The sequence below is a fragment of the Lagopus muta genome, chromosome 7, assembly GCF_023343835.1.
Source record: "Lagopus muta isolate bLagMut1 chromosome 7, bLagMut1 primary, whole genome shotgun sequence".
Classification (NCBI taxonomy): domain Eukaryota; kingdom Metazoa; phylum Chordata; class Aves; order Galliformes; family Phasianidae; genus Lagopus; species Lagopus muta.
The window spans coordinates 31,864,020-31,870,646 of record NC_064439.1 but is presented as its reverse complement, the minus strand read 5'-3'; the positions used below and the strand labels follow the sequence as shown (position 1 = coordinate 31,870,646).

Below are 6,627 nucleotides of genomic sequence, written 5' to 3'. Positions count from 1 at the left end.
GGGCTTAAATGAAACATATTTAGAACTCAAACAAGGCATCTCCCACATAGCAGGGCAGGAGATGTCTGCATGGGTAGCTCAGTTGGCTGCAGCGTCCCCAGCCCCAAGAGAGGGGTAGAATTGGGACACAGGACCAGGTGGGTGACTTTTCTGGAGACAGACAGCTTAAGGAACTCTCCTTATCCACCTCCATCACACTGGCTGCTGCAGGGATCATGAATCAAGAAAGAGACTGTTAAGGACTTCTACCATGTGACACGATGCCCTAGTAAATCCCCCGCTTACACCCCCTGCTTCCAGCGCCAGGAAGAACTGGACCATGGAATTTAATAGCCCTGTTGGGACTTGTCCTCCCTTAATTTATCCAGACCCCCTCTGATAAAGAATTTATGTTCTCATCTCTGAAGTTGGTGTCATCTCAGACCATGTACTCTTCTACAGCTAGATTTATACCAACATCTAATTAAAACTCTCTTCAACCCTTTTCATTACCTGCACAAACAATTTTGTCCTGCTTTGTTTTGGTAAAGCCCATATTTTCAGAGCAGACTCTCTCACTGCAGAATATGCCAAACTGATAAAGAATTACAGACTCCCCTATATGTCTCTCGGTCCCTCACAGAATCTGTATCACTGCACACCCCCATGCAGGAAGCCAGCCCCATGTAGTCTACTGCCATCCTCCTTGTTGGCACTTCCAGATCTTTCCCAACACTCTCTAAGATTATAGAACCTTAGAATCATAGACTGGCCTGGGTTGAAAAGGACCATAAAGATCATCTAGTTTCAACCTCCCTACTATGTGCAGGGTCACCAACCACTAGATCAGGCTGTGCAGAGCTACATCCAGATGCTCCATGATGTCTAGTCCTCACTGCCATCGTGTGCATGGCAGTGAAGCCCTTGCAGAAATCTCAAGCCTGATTTGGCTACTCTTGGCTCTGTGGTTTATGAACTGACCGCAGAGCCTATAACTTCTACCCCACTTCCACAAGGTCATGCGGTCTCAGTAGGCAATGCTCACTGAGGTACTCATGCCTCCACAGCTGGATTTTTAACCAAATATTGCTTCACTCTCAGCTGGTTTGCTTTTTCTTGAATTATTTCTTCATTCACAGTTTACTGAGGAATCAGGGCTGGAGATGCCTGCATCAATCTCCTCTCCCACAGCTCAGCTCCTGCTGCAACCAAATTCTCCTTGCTTTGATTGGCTCTGCAGCCCTGGGGGCACCCAGTTCAGCACACACCGCACGAGATGATGCGGATCATGTTTTCTCTCAAAGGAATACAACGTGTATTTGGCTCCACACAACTGGATACCAATCACCTAGAAAGAAGATGGCATTCAACAAAGCATTGCTCAGGTTTGGTTGTCAGGTTACAACCATTCAGGGTATGCGGGAAGCCAGGTCAGCCAACAGCATCCATTTCACCTCTAAACAATTATCCAGATGGTGCTTGGCCTGCTGAGCAGTATCCTTTACAACATCAGTGGCCTTGCACAGAGCTCTGCTCCAGTTGCCCTCACTGTAAAGGGTAAGCCTGGAAAAATAAAAAGGAAAACATTTTCCTTTTTAAATCCAATTTAAGGGATTTAGAAAAGACGCTGGATGATTTTTAAGATCTTTGACATGGTGGTGAAAATGAGCGTGCAAACAATTGCATGTGAGAACTGATGATGTGTGCCAGCGTGCAACAGGGTATTGAGTTCTTTATGTTTCTATTAATTGCAGGGGACTTGACTGGGTGACCCTTAAGGTCCCTTCCAACTCAAATGGTTCTATGATTCTACGATTCTTCATCCTTTTAGCAGAAGCTCCATACCAGCCCTTTGCTGGCCTACTGTGGCTTTCCTGCTTGCAGTGATGTGTGCAGGTAGCATCACTGCTCAAAAGGGTGGGCATCGGGAAGGTCTGGTGCCAAACCAAGCAGATGAGTGCCTCCAGGTCACAGAAATGGCTGATCTTTAGGGGATCCATAGAAAATCTTGACAGCTAGCAGCCTGTCCCAAGGATACGTGCCCCAGCACCAACTGCAACATTCACGGTCTCTGCCTGCACCCATGCACTGGGACAGGAGTGCCCCCACACTGAGGCCATCCACATCTGACCAGCATCATGGCAGTTATATGGCCATCAGCTGACTGCCATTGTTGAGAACAAGCCTGATTTACACCAGTGTAACCCAGCCAGCTTGGATTTCCACTTCTGTAGCTGTAAGCAAATGCACCAGTTCCCTGCAGCCAAGCCTGACTCCAAAGCCTGCTCTTTTATAGAGGTATTTAAGCCCCTCATGTGCAGTCTTGACTAAACATATTTAGGTTTAAACACAGTGTTTTGTAAGAAAGTATATATTTTTTTCTTTTAGCCAAGTGTATTTGAATACCAGAGTTTAGCAGACACCTCTGACTGGCTGATTCATGCCTAGTTCATTTTTCCATTTAATCCATTTTCTCTGAAAATGAGATATAAGCAGTGAAGCAATACAGTTTTATTGGATCCAATGCACTGCCACTAAAACAAATATATGTACACGCAGGCCACTACATTTTTATTAAAACAAATAGAATTTAATTCAAACCAGCATTCAATAACTACAGCTTGGGTTTGTGGTTTTTTCCTTTTTTGTGAGCATGTTTTTAAAAGAAATTAAATCCTTCTGCTACTTCTGAGTATGTTCTCACAATCAAATTCATTTGACCTAGGCAATGCATATTTATCATAGATAACACATTTTTATTAAACAGAAATGTACAGAAACTAGATGCTGACAGAAATCCTAACCACATGTAAGGTTAGATCAGGAGGACAGGTAGGAGCGTTCTGATGGTTATTTGTCATGCTTGTAAAAAGCACTCAGATCTACTCAGGATTTAATTCTTTTTCAGACTCCACACTTGGGGTGATGAATTTCTTCTCAGAAAAGAATTTTTGGAAGCCAGTGACTTTCTAGAAAAAACCACACAGGCAGATACAGGTAGGCCATTGAAGAGTTCACTGTTCACTACAGTGGGTCAATAGGACTAAAATCCCTGATAAGTAGTGGGGCCCTGGTGTTTGGTGTGGAGCAAGGGTCTGGTGCAGTGAGATCAACACAGAAAGGAAACAGGGTCATCGTTTACAGTGATATTTGCTTAATCACATTTTACAAAAGCCTTAAGTTGCACTTCCTAAACCTTTGCAGCACATCATTCCTAGGGATCCATCCTTTGAAATGCAGAGGTCATCATCTTTCCTATTACCTTCTCTTTTTCCACTTCAGTTTCTCAGAATCATGTAGACCTCAGGTTAACAGTTTTAAGCCCAAAGAGTATAGATTTATGTCAGATACAAGGAAGAAATTATTCACAATGAGGAAGGTGAGGCACTGGCAGAGGCTGCCCAGAGAAGCTGTGGATTCCCCATCCCTGAAGATGCTCAAGGCCAGGTTAGATGGGGCCCTGGGCAGCCTGAGCTGGTGGGTGGCAGCAGCCCTGCCCCCAGCAGCAGGGTTGGAACTGGCTGACTTTTAAGATACCTTCCAACCCAGGGCGAACAATTCTACAGTTTTACAATTCTAGTATAGAACCACAGAACCACCATTTATCCTTTGTTTTGAGAACCTTTTGAGAAGAGGAATTGGCATCGCTCTGCAAGCCGAACTGTTTTCTCCCTAAGAAAAACACTCTGGGGACGTGCGCAGTCAACAAAGTACAGTTGGAAAGAGTATTGTAGTGAGACAGCAAAGGAACAAACAGAGAAGGAATGCTCAGCCATATCCAAAGATTTAGGCTCATAATGAAAAGCTCCACAGAGAAGGGATCTCCAGAAAGAGATCCTTCCTAGTGGCAGTCAGCCCTCACATGGGGTCTAGGAGAGGTGCAGTCAGGTTCCACCCCTTGGGGTGGCACAGCTGAATCGCCTTCACCTGTGCTCCATGGCTGACTCAGTGCTTGCCTCAGGTGGTCAATCAGTGGTTCAGGCCATGACTCAACAGTTCCCATACAGGAGGCTGCTGAGATGTGTCCATGTGATAGAGGAACACAGGTCTCAGTCCAAGTCAGGAGAATGTGTGCATTTAATTTCCACTCACTTATTTCATTCCTTTGTTACCGGTAAAGTTCTGGAAAAGGAAATAATTCCATAATCTTCGTATGAAAAGTAACTGCAGCATATGGTAATGGCCTCCTTCGAGCTCATGGCTGTGACAGGGATGGGAATGTTAGCACTGCGGCCATCCAAGAGGCACCTTGGCTGCACTCAGACCTGCCACAATGGGAGATAAGTACATCTACAGCCACTGAAGCATAATTTTGATTGCTGTATGCAACCCACTGGGGCTGACAGAAGATGTTGGGTTTACAGATGTCTTGGCAGGATTGGTGTCAGAAGGGAGTGCACAAAAATAGGGAGGTTCAGCAAGAGGGGCATCTCCTGATGCATCCTCTGCTTTTTCCTCCCACATGCTACAAGGCACTGAGCTGTGTTGACCTTCCCTCCTGAATCAAGGGCTCTCTCTGGAGTGTCAGTCAGGAAAGCATCATTAGATAGCGGTTGTGGGGGTGTACCATCCCCTCCATATGGGCTGAACAGCTGTCTTTGCAGACTTCCCAGCCAGGGGAGCAAAGGATTGAGTTCAAGACCCATATCCAGACATCCTCCCCCACATTGTGCTGAATGGCAGCACGGTGCAGGTGACAAAATGCTTCCCCTATTTCCAATCCACTTTGTCAGAGGCCAGCTACCACTCCCATGCCTCCTTCTCAGTGACGACATTTCCAGTCAGCAGCTCGGCAGCTGCGCCTGCCTGTCAGGCTTCTCCTCCCTGCCAGCCTGGTGCAGAGAGAGGAAAAATCCCGACCTGACTCCGAACAATTTTAATTAATACTGACATTCATCAAGCTGCAGAGGAAACAACTGCTGCTTGTTGCTTGGCTTCAAGTGAAAATAGTAGAAATAAATGAAACTGTCAGAAAGTTGTAGACCATCCCATCTTCAATACAGCTAATGCATAGAGAAATGAGTTGTGAGCAGCGAGAGATACAGAAGCTTGTGGAGAAACTGATGGACTGCCCAAGAACAGGCTTTTTCTGACAGGCAGGCTGCTTCCAAAATCACTCTGCCTTCTCCACTTGTAGATACACAGTTTTACTTGGGATGCTGAAAGCAAGTCTGCTGTTCTGCACCTTTCTGCAGGCAATGGGCACACCATGCTCTGGATATACTCTGTATTCAAAGCCAAAAGTCAAGGTCTCCCAGCAACTGCCTGCCTCACTTGTACTGACAAGGTGAACAGGTCTGGTACAGGCTTACCATGGTAGAAAGGGCAAGTAGTTGCACTGTATCAGTGTAGAATCTAGACAGTACATACTTGTTCTTCTCATAGAACCATTAAGCTCAGAAGATCTCTAAGATCATGTTCCAACCATCAATCCATCACCACCACATTCACTAAACCACATCTCTAGAAGCCATCTACAAGCCATCTGAGCAGTCCTACAAGCCACCTTACCAATCTGCTGGTCATCCAATAAACCTTCTCAATGTTGTTGGAGAAGCATTAGCATTATCTCAGCTTTCTACCAAGAAAATCTTTGGATGTTTCCTCCTGCTTATTGACAGATAAAAATGCTTCCTTGAACTCCTCTGTAATATCTATTTCCTGGGCAAGAAATAACATCTGAGCTGATACCCACAAAAGTTTATTAAAAACAGCCAATCAACTAATTGTGAACTTGTTAGAACTTCACATTTCAAACAAACTTCTGTAGGGCAGGAAAAAACTGATTTGTAACCCCTCTGGGAAGGTTAGCTCCTGCTGTGGCCCACAGAGCCCTATGGAGACCCTGGGGACAGATATCTCCAGTAATGATTTGAGCTAAAAATATTCTGATGCAGACCTGCATTGACACCAAGTATCTGTCAAGATAAAGTAGTTCTGTCTTCCAGGAAGCAAGTCACGTAATGACTCACCAGTCTTTCCCAAGTTATGAAGTAGGGTCAATAACAAATAAAGATGCAAACACATCCAAGCTCATGTTCACTTTCACACAATTAATGAATATTAAGATGCCATGATTATGAAGTAAACAAGAGAATTAGGCAAAGCAGGTTATAATAACATAAAGAGAATAGATAGGATGCTTACCTGTATCCTGGGCTCACTTATGAAACTCCAGAAGAGTAGATCTCCAGAAGAGATCCTTCCCCACTGGTAGCCAGCTCTTAAATGGGTCTAGGAGAGGTGCAGCCAGGCTCCACCGCTTCCAGCAGCACAGGTGAATTGCCTTCAGCTGTGCTCCTCTGGCTGACTCATGGCTCACCTCAGGTGATCAATCAGAGGTTCAGGCCATGATTCAGCAGTTCCCATACGACTTTTTACCTTACATGCATACTGCATGAGTGGACTTAGGAAATTCTGCAAAGTGTTCAGAAATTACAGAATCTGACCCTGATGGTGTTTAAATAGCTGTAGGCCCCAAAACTGATGGGCAGACACACACACACCTGTATGGATGATTGCTGCAGAATGGGAATCTGGATTCAGTCACAGCGTTCAACTTATCAGAATATCTTCACGACCCTTATTTTTAAAGTAATTGCTTAATATAGTACAATAAAGCAGTTATCCTTTAGTGACTTTCAGATG

The 6,627-nt window shown here is 44.9% G+C and overlaps 1 long non-coding RNA gene across 1 annotated transcript; it reads right to left on the bottom strand.

Annotated features, from left to right (window-relative positions):
* Nucleotides 1-243: 243 nt before the first annotated feature.
* Nucleotides 244-6,178, bottom strand: LOC125696336 (uncharacterized). The gene is made up of 3 exons (XR_007378288.1): nucleotides 6,127-6,178; nucleotides 1,434-1,542; nucleotides 244-1,327 (listed from the first exon to the last, which is right to left on the bottom strand). It is a non-coding gene; the product is annotated as an uncharacterized LOC125696336 (long non-coding RNA).
* Nucleotides 6,179-6,627: the final 449 nt, after the last annotated feature.